Source organism: Dasypus novemcinctus, chromosome 30 (assembly GCF_030445035.2).
Source record: "Dasypus novemcinctus isolate mDasNov1 chromosome 30, mDasNov1.1.hap2, whole genome shotgun sequence".
Classification (NCBI taxonomy): Eukaryota; Metazoa; Chordata; class Mammalia; order Cingulata; family Dasypodidae; genus Dasypus; species Dasypus novemcinctus.
Genome location: NC_080702.1, coordinates 19,293,942 through 19,313,937, shown reverse-complemented (window position 1 = coordinate 19,313,937; position 19,996 = coordinate 19,293,942). Strand labels below are relative to the sequence as shown.

Below are 19,996 nucleotides of genomic sequence, written 5' to 3'. Positions count from 1 at the left end.
TTATATTTTATGTATGTTTTTAATTTGAATCTTTCCCTATAAAATATCTAAACCTTTCTGATCTGTACATATCTTGTCATGAACACATGACAGGAAGCTAGAAAAAGCTGTCATAATTTTTCATTCTTAATTCTACATTTGGGTAATTCACATATTCTTTTAGAATAGGCTTTCAAATTCTAAAATATGTTTTGTAAAATTATTATGATGGTTTAGAGCAAAAAGCAGGATATGGCACCATAAGGAAAAGACTGGGCCTTCTACATCAGCGCCTAAACAGGTGTCTATACTTTTTATGTATTTCCAAGGTACTGGATACTGCCACCCTGGAAGAAAACATTGAGTGTTTTGGTTTAGAGAAATATGCTTTTTAAATTGCTCTCTTTGCATATACACGTCTGCTCAAAATAAGATATTAGAACTAAGAGACAACTATGGAATTGAGGACTCAACATGGGTATAGCACAGACACTTGTATCATTGCTGGAATACTTCATATTTGTCTGCCTCGTTCAAAATGGGCATATAAAAACCCTGAACTTTAATACAATACAATTTGCAAGTTTTAGGTTTTACTTATCTCTGTGTAAAGTTGCATGCTACTCTTGTTTCATTCAAGCTTCTGCATGAGGAAAAACAGGATTCATTAGTTGTAAAATCCAATAAATGATATTGGATTTGTCTGTAGAACAGCAGTCTTTTTAATACTATGTGATTCACTTTTCCCATAAGTAAAATATAAACATCATACCCTGAAGATCAAACATTTTATTTTTCTGATTCCTCAAGGCTTTGCTAGCACTCTGATAGCCTAAGAATATATTAGCCCCTTTATATCTAAGAATTTAATTCTTTGACAGCTTCCTTTTTAACTCCAGGATGCTATGTAGAAAATGTGTACTTCGCAGAAACTTAAGCTCATTTATATTCAGCTGCAAGTTGTACAGTTTACAGTCTCCTTATGGTTCAGTATGGATTATCAGACATAGAAGCAAGAAGTTGGTGATGAACTCTGCCCTCCTTTCATCAAAAGTCATAATCCTAGGAATAATTTGAACATTGCTCATGTTCATCTAGTGTCTGAAATATAAACTTGTATTTTCAATGATTTGATAATTGAGAGAACCATCATATTTCTTTGTAAAATTTAATTGTCCCTACCTGAGTTTTCTTCTAGCTTTTTCCTGTTTAAAGGCATCACTGATTATATGTTCAATTAACAAACTTACAAAGATTAGCTATACCCTTTCTGAATATGCATATGTGACAATGTCTTTATATTTCACTATGTCTTATTTATATTTATATATATATATATATTTATTTATTTCTCCCCCTCACTCCTCCCCTCTCATTGTCTACCTTTTGTTTCCATTCACAGTGTATTCTTCTGTGTCTGTTGTATTCTCATTAGGGGGCTCCGGAAACCCATCCTGGGACCTTCCAAAGTGGGAGAGAGCCTATGATTCTTTTGCTCCACTTCAGCTCCCTAGTTTTCTGCATCTCATACTATCTCTTCTCTGTGTCTCTCTTTCATTGTGTCATCTGGCTGCATCAGCTCTCCATGTGGGCAGTGGCACCACTCCTGGTAGGTCTGTCCTTCTGCGCTGGGCTGCACTTTATGTGGGGGCCACTCCTTGCACAGGGGGAACCCCTGTGCAGGGTGAAGCTCTTCGCATATGGCAGCCCTCCATGTGGGCCAGCTCACCAAAGGTCAGGAGACCCTGGGTTTCAAACCCTGGACCTCCTGTATGAGAGGTGGAAGCTCTATCTGTTGAGCCATATACACTTCCCTATATTTATGTTTATATTCACATTAATAATTCCTGTTGAATTAATTCCCTTCAGATATTTGACTGTCTTCCATCCATTGAATTCTATTTCTCAGTGGCTCCTTATAGAAATCGAATAGTCTTCATATTCTAATTCTTTCATTTTCTTGATATTACAGATTTTATTTCATGCATTTCTTGATATTCAGTATTTATTTCTAAGTGTATGTTTAATGAATATGGCTGGTATGTGCACACTATCTTAAATAGAAAACTTAAGTTTTCTATTCCTGAAATTTTTTTTCTGTGGATTTTATGTAATATCTAATCAATTACATTTTTATCTCAGGAATTGTATCATTAATTTTGTCCATATTTTCAATATATTTTTATTATAAATATATATTATGGGAAATATTCTTCAAAATTTCTTCAAACATATGAAATGAACTTCTGATTAAGGAATTCTATTCATATATAATAACCCCTAGTATTTTTTATCTTTGGTTTCTCATAGCACAATCCAAATGCAAAATTATCTTTTGTGTCTTTGAATATATTAAATAGATATCTTAAACTGTCAAACTTTTCCATTTAGTGTCTCAGCACACTTGTGGCCACTTAAAAATGATTTCTTTTTTAAAATATAGTTTTCATTTATTTTTAAAAGATACATAGATCACACAAAATGTTACCTTAAAAATATAGGAGTGGGGAACTCTGTTGCACTCCCCAATGTAGCAGCAACATTTCCCCAAGTGAAAGGGTGAAGACCAGTGAAAAAGGATCGCACAATGATGGGCCCTTGATACTGATGACTATGCTTATGAGTCTGTGTGGTTGAGATTTCAACTAGGTCTAGAGCTGCAGGGTACCTAAGAGTTACCTCCTGAGAGCCTCCATGTTGCTCAAATGACTCCTGGGGATTAGCCTCCCTCATGCTGAAGAATTACTACCAAGCACTAGATTGTGATGCAACTAGAAAAAGACATTGAATAAAAGGGGTAAATGGTAAAGACAAATGAGTTTATATAGCTAAGGGACTTCAAAGTGAGTTGAGAGGTCATCAGAGGGGTCATGCTTATGCACATCTCAGCAGGATCTCAGGGACAGCCAAAGTAGATACAACTCCAAGTAGTGGTGCTCCTAAGGGCTATGGAGAGGGCCACGTCTCACAGTTATGACAAATGGCTCTCAAGTTCAGTGCCTTGCCAGTGGGTCCTACTTTGGAATTTGTGCTCCTGAGTGTGATGGAGTTGGACTCAGATGTGACCTCTCTACACATGCCTCTTCTGTCACTTTTACTAAAGCTGGGGTTGTCACTGGGTTTGGTTTATGCTCAGGAGATTTGAATCTCTGCACTGACTGTGTGTCAGATGGCTCTGAGCCTCAGCAGAGCTGCAACACCTAGTCTCCAGTTCCTTGGCCTTACCCAGTCAGCTAACAGGAAGGTGGTGATGGTCAACCAACACACCAGGGAACTGAGAGAATCTACAACTGCACACAGGAGAATTCCATCCATCAACCATATGGAATCTAAGCCCTCTCTCAAGTTAGAGGTGGAGTTGATATCGCCATCCCAGGGTCCTCAAGATGGGGGAATCAAATATGGATTAGCGTGAACTTAAAGGTATTATACTATAGAATTTTTGTGACTCTAGCAATGGAAGGAACTACAATGTAAACTATATGCTGTGTAGCAGTGTCCAAAATGTATTCATCAAAAGCAATGAATGTGACACACCAATAAAAAGTGTTTGGTGATATGGGAGGGTGGGGAGCGAGGGTATGTGGGATCTTTTTATACTTTTAATGCAACATTTTGTATGATATATGTATCTTTAAAAGATAAATACATGAAATCTAAAATAAATGTAGGAGATTCTCATATGCCCCACTCCCCATATCCCCCATTTTTCCTACATCAACTTCATTAGTGTGGTACATTCTTTGCATTTGATGAATACATTTTACAGGAAATAGAAAGGGAGAAGAAGGTTGTGAGCCAACACCCACATGGGTGAAATATATGAAAAATGATTTATGTTTATTCTCATTCAAAACCTCAGTTTCTGCCAATACTTTCTGCCAAGTATTCCTTCCGATGCTCCACTGATTCAACTCCCTCCTTCCATAAGAACCCCACAGCATTGTCTGGTTTGCCAGAAAAGTATCTGGAACAAATATTGATGAAATTAGAACCAACACATTTCAGAAATCAGGGGCAAATGTAATTCAAGATTTTACAGTAACTTCAAATAAATGAATAAATATTAATGTATATATGGTGACTTTTGGACAAAGATTAACTGTTGGAGAAAAAGACGGTGCTCACTCAGACATCAAGACTGACTGCAGGCAGAAAGTTTATTGGAAGCTCTACCAATGGAGGGTGTCTGAAGAATAGACTTTAGCACACTCCTGGAAGGGGGAATAAGGATTTATACAGGACTTTCCTAGGCAGAGAAATGATAGTTGGTGGGAGGGTTTTGAGGGTCTGATTGAGGTGCAAGAGCCAAAGGAAGCCCTACAGGGGAAATCTTTCCCTTGTATGGCTAGGGAGTAGTGAGTTAGGGAGTTGTGGCTTACTGGAATGCTGAAGGAGCAAGTGGTGCTTTGATCAGCAGGCAGTGAAGGTCTTTATCTCACTTTACTCTCATATCCATGTGGTTTCTTTGTTCAACCTTTGGGGAAGTGTCATGCTTTCAGACATGTAGGCTATGTAATCACCTCAGAATCCTAGAGATTTTCTATGTTTATCTCATTTTTCATCAGCTTTTTTTCCACCATGAAGATAACCACTCTCCTTACTGGAAATGCAGGGTCATAGCATGTGTTTCTGAAATTTAATATATAAAGCCTAGTTTGAATCTTTATTCAAAATATCAATGTCCTTTGAGTTGCTCCTCTCTTCTGTGCCCTTGTAAGAGTGCATTATAATGTCCTAATTCATTATTGCCAGATTAGGCCACAGGTGTGTCTTTACAATAACTTCTCATTCTGCCACAAGAACCAGTAACATCTCATATACAAGCTGCTCCAGCAGCCTGGACAAATAGCTGAAATGTTGTAGCAAAGTCACAGCCAACACACATGGGACATGTGTCATAAGTAAAAAGTTATCTGTTGCTCTCAGCATCATGAATTAAGACTTAGTGGTGACTGCAAATTAACATGGTCAGAGCTGACTGAAACAGTATTAGACAGTTTTCCAAAGTTTCTGTTCCAACTTAAACACACACACCAATAATCTATGTCCAGTTCCTTTGCTCCACATCCACAGCAACAATTGGTATTCCCAGATTATTTTACAATCTATTGAATTTTTTGCATTACCTTACTGAAGTTATACTTTTTATTTGCCTTCAGTATGAATGTCATTAGTTGTAAATGAGATATTAGTGCTTCTTCAAATGCATTTCTTAGCCTTATAAGTGACATCTATTTTCACTTGATTTATGGTGTGGGTTTAGGTGCTCTTATGTTGCATCTAGGAAGAAATACTCCTCACCTTAATGCAATTAAATTCACACAAAAAAATCCCAATATTTTCTTTCCTCCTCATCCTTATCCTTCTCTACCTCCCTTTGTGTAATTCTTTCACTTTAAGGTTCTGAAGATTTCTTCCAAAATATAATATTGTTTTTCATACTTTATTACTCAGTACACTTAGAGTTAACTTGGAACAGGTTGGGAAATATGAATACCATTTGATTTTTAATATATTTTTATCTACTTGTCTTGGCACCATATACTAAAATATACACAGTATTACTACACTTAACAGAGCTGCATCTTTAATCACTTGAGTCTTCTTATATGTACCCTCTAATCTGTTGCTCCCATCCCTATAGCACAATGTTTAATTACTATTATTTTATAGCAAGATTTTATACATGTTAATTAAAATCATATAACTTTTTCTTCCTTATAATTGTATAGATTATTTGCTTTCATATGAATTTTTATGGCCTACTAGTCAAATACTAAACAATTGATACCCTGAGATTATTATATTGTTATCATTTTAAAATTAGTATCATTTACATCTTTATAATATTGTCTTCCAATTCATAAATACAATCAAGCTCTTCAAAAATTTATTTTCTAATAACTCCCAATGAAATCTATAATTTTATACAGGAGATCTCATATAGATTTGTTGCATATCTCCTATGTTTATATTTCATATTATTTTCAATTGTTCCATTTAAAGTTCCATTTTATATTTTCTGTTTTCTGTTAATGGGTATTAGATATTTTCTTAGCATCCAGTTGCATTTCAAACCTATTCAATTAATATTCTTATGATATTTGTCCAGATTTTTTTTATCTTTCACATTTTCAGGTCTTAACATATTAGATGGCTCCTTGGACTCTTTATATAGAATCTTTTTTTTTTTGTCTTTATTTTTTTAATGTTACAATAAAAAAATATGAGGTCCCCATTTACCCCCCACCCCCCTTACTCCACTCCTCCCCCCATAATAACAACCTCCTCCATCATCATGAGACATTCATTGTATTTGGTGAATACATATCTAAGCGCCGCTGCACCTCATGGTCAATGGTCCACATCATAGCCCACACTCTCCCACAGTCCACCCAGTGGGCCATGGGAGGACATACACTGTCCAGTAGCTATCCCTGCAGCACCACCCAGGACAATTCCAAGTCCCAAAAATGCCCCCACATCACATCTCTTCCACTCCCTACTCCCAGCAGCCATCATGGCCACTTTCTCCACACCAATGCCACATTTTCTTCGATTACTAATCACAATAGTTCATGAATCAGTAAGTCCACCCTAATCCATACTCTATTTCTCCATCCTGTGGACCTGGAATGGTTGTGTCTACTCTACATCTATATCAAGAGGGGATTTAAATTCCACATTGCTGCTGGATGCAATTCTCCTGCTTTCATTTGTAGGCACACTTGGCTCCCTGGTGTAGTGGTTGACCTTCTTCACCTCCATGTTAGCTAAGTGGGGTAAGTCCAATAAACCAGAGTGTGGGAGTTGCAAGTCTGTTGAGGCTCAGGGCCTGACTATCACATGGTCAGTCCAGAGATTCAGGTCCCCTGGTATACATTAAACCCCAGCACCAACTACAGTTCCAGTAAAAGTAACAAGAGAGACTTGTGGACACTGATCACACCTAAGTTCAGGGATAGCTACACAGAAACACAAACTCCAAAGTAGGGCCAACTGAGATGACACTGAACTCCATCTGCCATGACCATAGAACCTGTGGGTCTCTGTACCCCTCAGAAGAACCAATATCTGGGGTTGTATCTACTTTATCTGTCTCTGGACTCTGCTCAGGTGTGCATAAGGGCAACCCCTCTGATAACCTCCCGGCTCACTTTGGAGACTCATAGCCATATAAACTCCTTTGTCCTTTCCATTTCGCCTTTTTATTCAGGTCAAAAAGCATTTTTAACTCCTGGTATTATATGTAGATTGAGATATTCTGCTGGTCCGAGTTGACCCTTTTATTCAAGGCCATTTTCTAGTTACATCATCAACTTATATAGAATCTTAATACATTTCTTTTTGTTTGGATGTTTCTAATTTTTTTTATTGGAGCAATTGTAGATTTACAGAAAAACCATAAAGAAAATACTTCACATATACCATTCTAAATGCACATAAACAGCTTTTTCATTTTACTAATAATATTCATTAATGTGGTATGATTCTAACAATTGATAAGTTGATAGTATTACAATTATATAATAAACTATAGTTCCATTAATTACATTAGGATTTACTGTTTGTCTTGTACTGTCTAATTTTCTTTAAATTTTAGTTACATATGTATACATACAGACAACTATATATATAACCAAATTAATCATTTCAATAGCATTTAAGTGTGCAGTTTGGCAGTGATGAATACATTCATAATGTGCTCCATCACCACAAGAATTACCAAAACATATCCATCATCTCAACTTTCCATTCCCCATTCTCATCCATACCCTTGGTAATTGCTAATTGCTAATTTCTGACTCTCTAAATTTGCATATGTGAGATAATTTGCATATGAATTGTCATTCATGTCTGATTAACCTCATTCAACATAATTTCTTCAAGGTTCATCAATGTTGTAGGATATAGAAGAACTTCATTTATTTTTAGAGCTGAATAATATCCTACTGTATATATATGCCATAAGTTGTTTATCCAATCTTCCATTGATTGATATTTGGGTTGTTTTCACTATTTGACCATTGTGAATAATGCTGCTACAAACATTGCTGTTCAAATATCATTTCAGTTCCATGTTTTCAGTTCTTTTGTGTATATACTTCGAAGTGGTTTTGCTGGGCCTTATGGTAATTCTATATTTACATTTCTGAGGAAATGCCAAACTCTTTTTCACAATGGCTATACAATTTTACATAACCAACAAAAATATATCAGGACTCCAATTTTTCCGCATTCTTGTCAACATATATTTTTCATTTTATAAATAGTAATGGGTGTAAAATCATATTTCATGTTGGTTTTCAGTTGGATCTTCCAAATGTCTAAAGGTGCTGTCTTTTCATGTGCTTGTACATCTTCACTGAAGAAATGTCTATTGAAGACCCTTGTCCATTTTTTATTTGGGTTGTGTGTTGTTGTTGAATTGTAGGATTTCTTTTATAATGTGGATCTTGATCCTTTATAATATATGTGGCTTCCAAATATTTTCTCCTATTCTTAGGTTTTTTTCCTAACACACACAAAAGTTTTTAACTTCGATGAATTCTCATTTTATATATTTTTCTTTTATTGCATGAAGTCTCATTTATATACATTTTTTTTCTTTTATTGTAATGTCTAAGAAACCTTTGCCTAACACAAAGTCCTGAAATATTTCCTCACATTTTATATTTTTTTAGGGCTTCTTTAGTTTTAGTTGTTATATTTAGATCTTTCATCCATTTTGAGTAAATTTTTGTATATGGTGTGAGGTAGAGGTAAACCGTTTTGTTTTTGTTTTTGTTTGCATGTAAGCTTTTTTCCCCAGAGTAATTTGTTAAGGAAAATGTTCTCCCCCATTATCAGAAATCAATTGGCTGTCCTCAAGAAGTGGAAAGAAGACAGGAAGTCTCTGGTCCATAAAGGAAGTGGTGGGGCACAAGATGAATGGTATGCAAGCAGCAGATGAGTGGGGGACTTGCAGGATGTGGGGGAAAGTGTGGGACCACAGGTTGAATGGTGCATGGACAGCCCCATAGTGAGGGACTTGGTGGGCATGGGGAAACTGGCAGAGCCATGGGGCAAGCAGCACACAGATGCCAAGAAGGAAGTCTTGTTGTGCACAGGGGTAACCAGTGGCACCCAGGAGACTGGCAAGGAGGGACACTTGCCAAATATGGGTAGAAGCAGCGGGTGAGCAGCACATGAATGACCAATGAGGGGGACCTTACTGGGTGTGTGGGGAAGTGGTGGGTGCACAGGGCATGTGGCAAGGCTAGCCAGATAGACCATGCTGGGAGTAGGGGGGAAAGACTGGGTAGTTTCTGAGGGAAGCCTCACTGTTATGGGCAGGCACAGGCAGACACGGAGAAAAGAGTCAGCAGTTCTTAGATTCTGGAGCCAGGGAACCACAATACAAGATCTAGGAGGGAGTGAGGACGTGGAGACTGAGAGAGGCCAAAGTAGAGGAATTTACTTTTTGGACTGATCTGTGCCACTTTCATGGGTACATGGTCTGGATTTTACCAGTTAAACACAGGCAGTTCTAAAAATTTAGAATGAATTACACTGAGTATCAAAATAGCATTAACACAAATCCAAACAACAAAAAATAGCCAACTGAGAAAGTGACCAACAATAAACTGATCAAAATAAACATGTCTAGACATCAGCTAAAATGGCAAGTCATACTAAGAAAAAAGATGTGGCAGAATAAAAGGAACAAAGTAAAAGCACATAGGAAACACAGAACGAATTAAAGATGTCCACTAAAATCTCCTAAATCAATTCAAGGAATGAAGGAAGAGGTAAAGGATATTAAGAAGACACTGGGTGTGCCTACAGAAGAAATTTTAAACATACATAGAAAAATAATAGATCTTGTGTTAGTGAAGGGTACAGAAGAAATTAAAATATCACACTACAGAAAATTTGAGCAGGCAGAGGAAAGCACTAATGAATTAGAAGATGAAACATCCAAAATAACACAGATGGAAGAACAAATAGAGAAAAAATGAAATAATTGAGCAGGGTCTCTGGGAATTAAATAACAGGATCCAATGCATAAACATACACATTATGAGAGTCCCAGAGGGAGAAGAAAAGGTAAATAAAAAGGGGCAGAGAGTTTGAGAAAATAATGGATGAAAAAGTTCCCAACTATTATGAGGTACACAGATGGACAGAAGTGCAACATACTCCAAACAGAATTAATTCTAGCAGAACTTCTCAGAGACACATATTAGTCAGATTGTCAAATTCTAAATATAGAGAGAATCCTGAAAGCAGGGGGAAAAAATCAACACATCAAATACAAGGGACATGTGATAAGATTAAGTGCTTGTTTCTCATCTGAAAGATGGAGGGATGAAAGCAACGGTTTAACTTATTTAAATACAGAAAGAAAAACTTATATCTAAGAATTCTGTATAGGGAAACGGACTTGGCCCAGTGGTTGGGGCGTCCGTCTACCACATGGGAGGTCCGCAGTTCAAACCCCGGGCCTCCTTCTCCCATGTGGAGCTGGCCCATGCGTGGTGCTGATGCGTGCAGGGAGTGCGTTGCCACTCAGGGGTGTCCCCCACGTGGGGAAGCCCCATGCGCAAGGAGTGCGCCTGTGAGGAGAGCTGCCCAGCGCGAAAGAGAGCGCAGTCTGCCCAGGAATGGCGCCACCCACACTTCCGGTGCCGCTGATGATAACAGAAGTGGACAAGGAAACAAGACGTGGCAAATAGACACAGAGAACAGACAACCGGGGGGGCGGGTAATTAAATAAATAAATAAATAATCTCAATTAAAAAATTCTGTATAAAGCAATACTGTCTTTCAATAATGAGGAAGAGATCAAAATATTCAGATATAAACAGAATTTAGAGTTTGTCAAAAAGAATCCTGCCCTTCGAGAGATCCTAAAGGGAGTTTGGCAGACTGAAAGGAAAAGACAGGAGAGAGTGGTTTGGAGGAAGAGTAAAAATGAAGTTTATTAATAAGGGTAACTAAAAGGTTAAGAAAGAAAAATATCTTAAGATATGACCTATAAAACCCTGAAGAAAAATTCTTGAAGTAAAAAAATTCTGCCTTTGCAGTAATACAAGTGCTTGTTAATGGATAAAACTCCCCAATTAAGAGTTGCAGATTGGTGGAATGGATTAAAATATGATCCAACAATATGCTGTCTACAGGAGACTCACATAGAACCAAGGACACAAATAGCTTGCAAGTGGAAGGGTGGAAAATGATTTTCCATGGAAACAGTAACTGAAAAAGAGCTGGGATAGCTAAAATACTATCAGGCAAATAGACTCTCAATGCACAACTGTTACAAGAGAAAAAGACACTATATATTAATAAAGGGGTCAACTTACCAAGAAGAAAGAGCAACCCTAAACTTTGCATCTAACCAGGGTTCTCCAAAGTATACAAGGCAGACACTGGCAAAATTGAGGGAAGAAATAAATGCCTCTGCAATATAGTGAGGGAATTTATTATACCACTCTTAGCAATAGAAAGAACGTCTATACAGAGAATCAATAAGAACAACAGAGATCTTGAATAATATAACTGAAGTAGACCAAATAACATATACATAACATGGAATCCTCAAACAACAACATATACATTCTTTTCAAGTGCTCATGGATCATTCTCCAGGATAGACCACATGTTAGTTCATAGAGCAAAACTCAGTGAATTTAGAAAGACTGAAATTATACAAAGCAGTTCCTCTGACCAAAATGGAAAGCATGTGGAAATCAGTAATGGGTGAAGAACTGGAGTATTCAAAAATATATGGAAATTAACACATTCTTAACCAGTTGGTCAAAGAAGTTGCAAGAGAAATCAGTTAAAAACTCCAGGTAAATGAAAATGACAACACAACATATCAACAGTTATGGGAAACGGTGAAGACAGCACTGAGGGGCAAACATATAGCCTATAGGCTTACATTAGAAAAGAAGAAATGAGATCCATTATGGCTAAGTAGGGAATGGTAGTCTGCACTCTTCCTCTTGAAATTGTGGGAAGGTAGGCAGGCTTGCTGGGCATGTGGGTGAGGAAAGGGAGACTGGGGAGGGGGATTTCCTACCTGGGCACCAGAGAAAGGGGAATGGCCCAACCAGCCACGGGGAAGAAGGGAGCATACCAGCCAGTCCAAAGGAGAGGAAAACTGCCCAGGCAGTTCTGGAGGATGGAGAGCCACAGAGCTGGCTCTGTGGGAGGCAGGACAAGTGCTGCTGAGGAATGATCCTATCCGTGGGTCTATGCCCAACATGTTTAGAGTAGGGGAAAACTGGGCAAGCCATGGGGATAGCTGAAGGAATTTTGCCAGAGGTTTTTACCCCACTTTTTTTCCTATTTCCTTTTTTTCTTCAGGGTATCGGCAGAGAGGCTGGTTGTGAATAATTGGTGGAGAGGTACAAGCAGCTGGAGAGGAGTGAACTATTGAGGCTCTGAAGGCCTGAGAAGGAGGACTGTTACTCTGTGTGTGTGTGGGGGGGGGGGGGGGGTAGGGGTGATAAAGAGCCTAGCCAGTCTTGGTCTGAGATGAAGACACAGAATTTTCCTTTTGTTTTGCTTTGCTTATTTTTCATTTCCACTTCCTTATTTTCATCTCATCTTCTCCTGTTTTCTTCTACTCTCATTTCTCATGTCTCCTTTTTTTAAATTTTTAAATTTTTAATTTTTTGTCCTTATTCATTTTTTAATATTACATTCAAAAAATATGAGGACCCCATATACCCCCCACTCCTCTCATCCCACTGCTCCCCCTGTAGCAACATTCTCCTCCATCATCATGAGACATTCATTGCATTTGGTGAATACATCTCGGAGCTTCGCTGCACCTCATGGTCAATAGTCCACATCATAGCTCACACTCTTCCACATTCCATCCAGTGCACCATGGGAGGATATACAATGTCCGGTAATTATCCCTGCAGCATCACCCAGGACAACTCCAAGCCCTGAAAACGCCTCCACATCTCATCTCTTCCTCCCATTCCCCACACCCAGCAGCCACCATGGCCACTTTCGTCCCTCCAATGCTACATTTTCTTCAATTACTAATCACAATAATTCATGAATAGAATATCAGTAAGTCCACTCTAATCCATATTCTATTCCTCCAGCCTGTGAACCTTGGATTAGTTGTGTCCACTCCACATCTGTATCAAGAGGGGGCTTAGATTCCACATGGATGCTGGATGCAATCCTCCTGCTTTCAGTTGTAGGCACTCTTGGCCCCATGGTGTGGTGGTTGACCTTCTTCACCTCCGTGTTAGCTGAGTGGGGTAAGTCCAATAAACCAGAGTGTAGTAGCTGAAGTCTACTGAGGCTCAGGGCCTGGCTATCATATGGTCAGTCCAGAGATTCAGATCCCCTGGGACTATATTAAACCCCAGCACCAACTACAATTCTGGTAAAGTTAACATGAAAGGCTTGTGAAAAGAGATCACTTCTGTGTCCAGCTCCATCACACAGAAACACCAACTCCAAAGAAGGGCCAACTGACATGGCACTGAACTCCATCTGCCATGACCATAAAACCTGTGGGTCTTTGTAGCCCTCAGAAGAACCAATACCTGGGGTTGTATCTACTTTACCTGTCTCTGGGACTCTGCACATGTGTGCCTAAGGGCAACCCCTCTGATAACCTCCTGGCTCTTTTTTAGAGACTCATAGCCATATAAACTCATTTGTCCTTTCCATTTCCCCCTTGATTTAGGTCAAAAAGCATTTTTAACTCCTGTTATTATATGTAGACAGAGATATTCTACTGGTCCGAGTTCAACCTTTTATTCAAGGTCATTTTCTAGTTACATCATCAGGTGGTACTTGGTAGTAATCTCTCGGCGCCAGGGAGGCTCATCCCCAGGAGTCATGTGCCACGCTGGGGGGAAGGGTCTCTTATTTTTTAACATTTTTATTTTCCTCCCTTTTCATCATTAATTTATTATATTTTATTGTCTTCATTTTTTCCTCTTTCCTTGTTCTTTTAATGTTTCTTTCATTTCATTCTTTTCTTCTTCCTTCCTTTCTATCTTACCTTGTTTTGCCTTTTTAAAATTGCTAATCACTTATTTGGCATTCTATTATATTACATTCTATTCTACTTTTTCCTGTTTTTTTCTCACCTTTTAAAAGTTTTATTCCTTCTTTATATATATGTATATAAAGTTACTATATGCTGTCTACAGGAAACTGACCTTAGATCCAGGGATAAAAAGAAGTTTCAAGTGATAGGTTGGAAAATAATTTTACATGCAAACATTAACCAAAAAAGGGAAAGATTAGTTATACTATCAGGTAAATAGGGCTTTAAATTCAAAACTGTTGTAAGAGAAAAAGAAAGACCTTAGATATTAATAAGAGGAATAATCTACTAAGAAGATAGAATAATCATAAGAATTTATGCACTGAACAAAGGATCCCCAAAATACTTGAGGCATATATTAGCAAATCTAAAGGAAGAAAAGATGCCTCAACAATCATAGTAGGGAGATGTCAGTATACTATTATCACCATTAGAACATCTCAACAGAGGCTCAAAAAGAAATATGTACGTTAGTCGAACTAGACATACTAGACTTACAAAGAACATTCTACTCAAAAAGAGCAGGATATACACCTTGTCACGTATTGTAGCTTCATTCTCCAGGATAAACCACATGCAATGTCATAGAAAACGTCTCAACAAATTTAGAAAGATAGAAATAAAAAGCACTTTTTGTGACCACAGCTGAATGAAGTTAGAAATCAATAAAGAATGAAAAATGCAATGAGCAAAAATATGTGGAGGTTAAAAAACAAACTCTCAAACTATCAATAGGTCAAGGAAGAAATTGTCAGAAAATTCAGTAACTACCTAGAATTAAATGAAAATGAGAATGCAATATATCAAAATGTATGGGAGGCAGCTCTATCAGTGCTGAGAGGGAAATTTACAACCCTAAATATATACATTTGAAAAGAAGAAAGAGCTAAAATTAAAGATCTAACTGCACACCTGGAGGAACAAGAAAAAGGACTATAAAATAATCCAAAACTAGCAGAAAGAAGGAAATAACAAAGAGTAGAGTAGGAAAAAAGTGAAATTGAGAATAGAAGAAACATTAGAAAGAATTAACCAAACCAAAAGCTAGTTTTTGGAAAAGATGTATAAAAATGGTAACCCTTTAGCTAGACCAACAAAGAAAAAGTGAAAGAAGATGCACATAAATAAACTCAGAAATGTGAGTGAGAATATCATTACTGATTCCACAGAAATAGAGTATCGTAACAGTTACTTTGTCCAAGGTGGACAATTTAGATGAAATAGATGAATTTCTAGAAACACATAAGCAAACTACATTGATGAAAGAAGAAACAGAAGTCTCAACAGACCAGTCACAAGTAATGAGATTGAACTAGTCCTCAAAAGCCTCCCAATCAAGAAAAGCCTAGGACCAGATGATTTCACAGTTGGGTTCTACCAGTCATTACAGAAAGAACTAACATATTTCATGCTCAAACTCTTCCAAAACAATAGACATGGAGGGAACATTACCTAACTAATTCTACAATGCTAACATCACCTTAAGTCCAAAACCACATAAAGATGCTACATGGGAAAAAATACAACAGAAGAAACATTCTAATGAACTTAGATGCTAAAATCCTCAACAAATTACTTGCTAGTCAAATCCAACAACACATCAATGGAATTATACACCATAATCAAGTGGGTTTTAACCCAGGTATGCAAGGATGATTCAACATAAGAAAATTAATATAAAACAATACATAAACAGATTGAAGAGAGAAAAAAAGCACAACCATTTCTGTTGATGTAGAAATATCATTCAATAAGACAGAATACATTTTTGATGAAACACTTAAAAAATAAAATTGGAAGGGAACTTCCTCAACATGATAAAATGTGTATATGAAAAACCCACAGCTGACATCATAGTGATGAAATGCTATAGGTTTTCCCTTAAATATTTGAAAAAAGACATGGATACCCCCTGTCACCATTCTTATTTAGCATTATTTTAGCAGTATTTGCTTAAGGACTTAGGTAAGTAAAATTAATAAAAAGCAACCTTACTCAGCAGAATCTCAGAGATACAAACTCAGGTAGTGGTGCTCCTGAGGGCTACAGAGACACCAGGTCTTACAGTTATGGCAGATGGCTCTGGAGTTCAGTGCCTTACCAGGGGTCCTTCTTTGGAATTTGTGCTCTTGAGTGTGATGGAGTTGGACTCATATATGACTTCTCTACACATGCCTCCTGTCACTTTTATTGAGCCTGTGATTCCTGTGGGGTTGATGTATGCCCAGGAGGCTTGAATCTCTGTCTATGTACCAGCTGGGCCCTGAGCCTCAGTGGTGTTGCAACACCTATTCTCCAGTCTATTGGACTTTCCAAGTCAGCTGACAAGGAGGTGAAAATGGACAAGCACCACACCAAGGAACTGAGAGAGTCAACAGCTGTGGGCTTGAGATTCCCATCCACCAGCCTGTGGGATTGAAGCCCCATCTCAATGGGAAGTAGAATGGGTATGACCACCCCAGAGTCCTCAGGATAGAGGAATAAAATCTGGATTAGAGTGGACTTACTACTATAGAATTATCGTGGCTCTAGCAATAGAAGAAATTATATCATTGATGTGGAGACAGTGGCCATGGGAGTTACTGAAGGCACAGAGAGGGAAAAGGAGATGTGGTATAGGGCATTTTGGGGACTTGAAGTTTTCCTGAATGGTTGCAGGTACAGATGCAGGACATTATATATATTCTGTCTTAACCCACTGAATGGATTGGGAGAAAGTGTAAACTACAGTATTAAGTATAATTCATGATGTGTAGCAGTGCTTCAAAACATCTTCATTAATTGCAGGGAATGTACCACACTAGTGAAAGAAGTTATTGTTGTGGGAAAAGTGAGAGCTGTGGGGAGTGGTGCATATGGGAAATCTTACATTTTTTAATGTAACATTTTGTGTGATCTATGCATCTTTTAAAAATAAAAAATATAAATTTTTAGAAAGCATCCATATTGTAAAGGAAGAAATAAAACCTTTACTCTTTGCAGAACATGAGAACCTATACCTAAAAAGTCCTGGAAAAATATACAGCAAAGCTTCTGGAACTGATAAATTCAGTATAGTGGTGGGATATAAGATCAATATGCAATAATCAGTAGCATTTCTGTACACTAATAATGAGCAATCTGAAGAGGAAATCAGGAAAAAATTTCATTTACAATAACAACTAAAAGAATCAAATGTCTAGGAATAAGTTTAATTATGTAAAAGACTTGTACACAGGAAACCACACAACATCATTAAAAGAAACCAAAAAGTATCTCAATAAATGGAAGAATATTCCACATAATTCTGTAAGTTATGACAAGATTTATAATGGCCTGTATCTGTCATTGCAATGTCATTTAGGACAATTCACAAGTTTCAAAAATGCCCCATATTACTCCTGTTTTTCCCTCTCCTTGTCCTCAGAAACTCCAGTGGCCACTGCCTCCACATCAATGATATAATTTCTTCCATTGCTAGAATCACAATAAGTATATAATATAATACCAATAAGTCTACTTTGGTCCAAAGTTCATTCCCCAATCCTGAGGATTCTGGGATGGTGATGTCCACTCCACCTCTAAATGAGAGCTGCAATCATTAGGATCAATGGATGGGACTCTCTTGCTTCCAGTTGTAGATTCTCTCAGTTCCTTGGTACGATAGTTGTCCATCATCACCTCTATTTTGGTTGTCCTGGGTGAGTCCAATTAATTGGATAGTAGGTGTTGTAATTCTGATGAGATTCAGGGCCCAGCTGGCACATGGACAGCCCAAAGATACAAGTCTCTTGGACATACACCTACCAACTCTAGTACTAATTATAGTTTCAAATAGAAGGATAGAAAAGCCATGTGTAGAGAAACCACAATTAAGTCCAACTCTGTCACACCAGGGAGCATAAATTTTAAAGTAGGGCCCACTGGCAAGACACCAAAATCCTGAGCTATATGCTCTGACTACAGCCTCTGGATGTCTCCAGATCCCTTAGGAGCCCTGTTATTTTGGGTAGCATTTCTTTGGCAGTCAAAGAGATTGTGCTGTGATGTGCATAAGCATAATCTCTGGAATGACCTCCAAATGCACCTTGAAGTCTCTTAGCATTATAAACTCATTTGTCTTTACACTTGCTACCTCTTGATCAAGGTCTTTTTGCAGTTGCATTGCTAAATAGTTCTTGGTAGTAATCCCTTGGTTCCAGTCAGGCTCATGCCCAGGAGTAATGTCCATCCTGGGGGACAGGTAATATATTTATACACTGAGTTTGGCTTAGAGAAAGGCCACATTTGAACAATGAGGAGGTTCCAATGATGCAACCTTATGTATCCTGCAACTCTTGGCTAAGTTTCCATTTCAAAATTAAAGGTTCATAAGCACAGTCATCAGTATCAAGGACCTGTCAATGGACCACTGTCCTTCACTAGGCATTGCCCTTGTGCTTGGGGGATTCTTACTGATCTCTTAGAAAATATGGCAGAGCTCCCCAGGATGGGAATTTGATATTCCTTTTTTTGTTGTGCGAATCTTCACCTACAATGACAATGCCCCAAGACACATTTGAACACATTCATTTGCCTTATATGTGTGCCCAAGTGAGCTTCCTCCCATGTATTCCTCATCACTGATACCCCATACCAAGGATCCTTCTCTGCTACAGTTGTAACCCTTCTGTGGTCCACAACTTCTTAAAATATGAAGCCAATAAAATAGCTAAAACTATGAATGATAGCTTTAAAAATAAAATATAATTTTTAAAAAATATATTAAAATACGGGATAAAAATAATGAAAAACATTTTTAAAATTGACATTCCCTTTCATCACTATAAGATATGTTGTTGTTTATGTACAGTGGCATTGTCTTCCATTTATTCCCCCAGTGTCTTACTTTTAAAAATTTTGTTCTCAAAGAAGTTTTAGTTTACAGAAAAGTCATGCACTGAATACATGGGACTCCCATATACCCAACATCCTCCTCTTTCCCCCTTCCCCTAGTAATAACATTGTATATGTGGTTGGTACAAGTATTGAAACTGATACTGATGTACAAGTATTGAAAAAAAGGTATATATTTTAATATATGAAAATGTTAACTCTAGGCTTTAGCCCCAGTCTATTTCTTGGTTTTGCAAGCAGTTAGTGTGATAAGACAGGGAGATTTTTTGAGCTTCAACCCTGCTATCAGGATGGCCTCTCCCAGGTGAGTGCAAATTGCAGCCCTTTCCATGTCTTTTTAGACCTCTGCGCTTTCCTGGGGTCTTGCATATTTGCTTTGGAGTTCCTCTCTTTACAGGAGTTTGATGGTCCCTTTTCTGCTTCCCAAGGGACATTTCTCCCTCTACAGTGTATTTGACACTGGCAGGCCTTTTTCCCAGAAGTTACCACCATAGTTTTTTTAAAATTAATTTTATTGTCTCATGCTGCTTTTGCCTGGAAGGCAAATTCCCAAGTCAGTCCTCCACAGTGAAATCATGGCCATGGTCATATGAGGGAGTGCAGACATGCACAACATGCTTCTTTTTGGGATATTAGGAGGGGTTCCAAAACTTCTCAGATGGCTTCATGTGGCTAAGCTTTCCTGGCATTCCCAGCCAATGCAGCCCTTCAGCAAAATGTGACCTGCAGCCTGAGGAAGCACTGAGTCTACAAATCTCCCCTTCCTCTGCTGATGTCTGGAAGGACTGGAGCAATGGCTTCTGTTACCTTTGTCCAGGACAGTATTGAAACAATGGCACCCTCAGAGCTGGGACCCAGCAAAACAACTTCACTAATCAAAAGCTGTTATCAGTGATTGGCCATGCCCACCCTATTCTTTGGAAGGAAGATTTTTAAGTCCCTTTTTGTCACCAGTAGGAGTCAGGGACTGAACCCCACAGCAGCCAACCATGAGATTGTGCATATGGATGCTGGTAGCCACTGCATAGAGACACCGATTCATGGGTCTTTACTGCAATTTAT

The 19,996-nt window shown here is 38.0% G+C and overlaps 1 long non-coding RNA gene across 2 annotated transcripts in view; it reads left to right on the top strand.

Annotated features, from left to right (window-relative positions):
* The window catches only part of LOC131276917 (uncharacterized), an 82,120-nt gene extending 63,358 nt beyond the window's left edge, over positions 1-18,762 (top strand). The window contains exons 3-4 of one of the 2 annotated variants that reach the window (XR_009184141.1): positions 8,833-8,916; positions 12,340-18,762. This is a non-coding gene — a long non-coding RNA (uncharacterized lncRNA). The remainder of the gene's footprint in view (positions 1-8,832; positions 8,917-12,339) is intronic. The other variant, XR_009184140.2, reaches the window with a different exon arrangement.
* Positions 18,763-19,996: the final 1,234 nt, after the last annotated feature.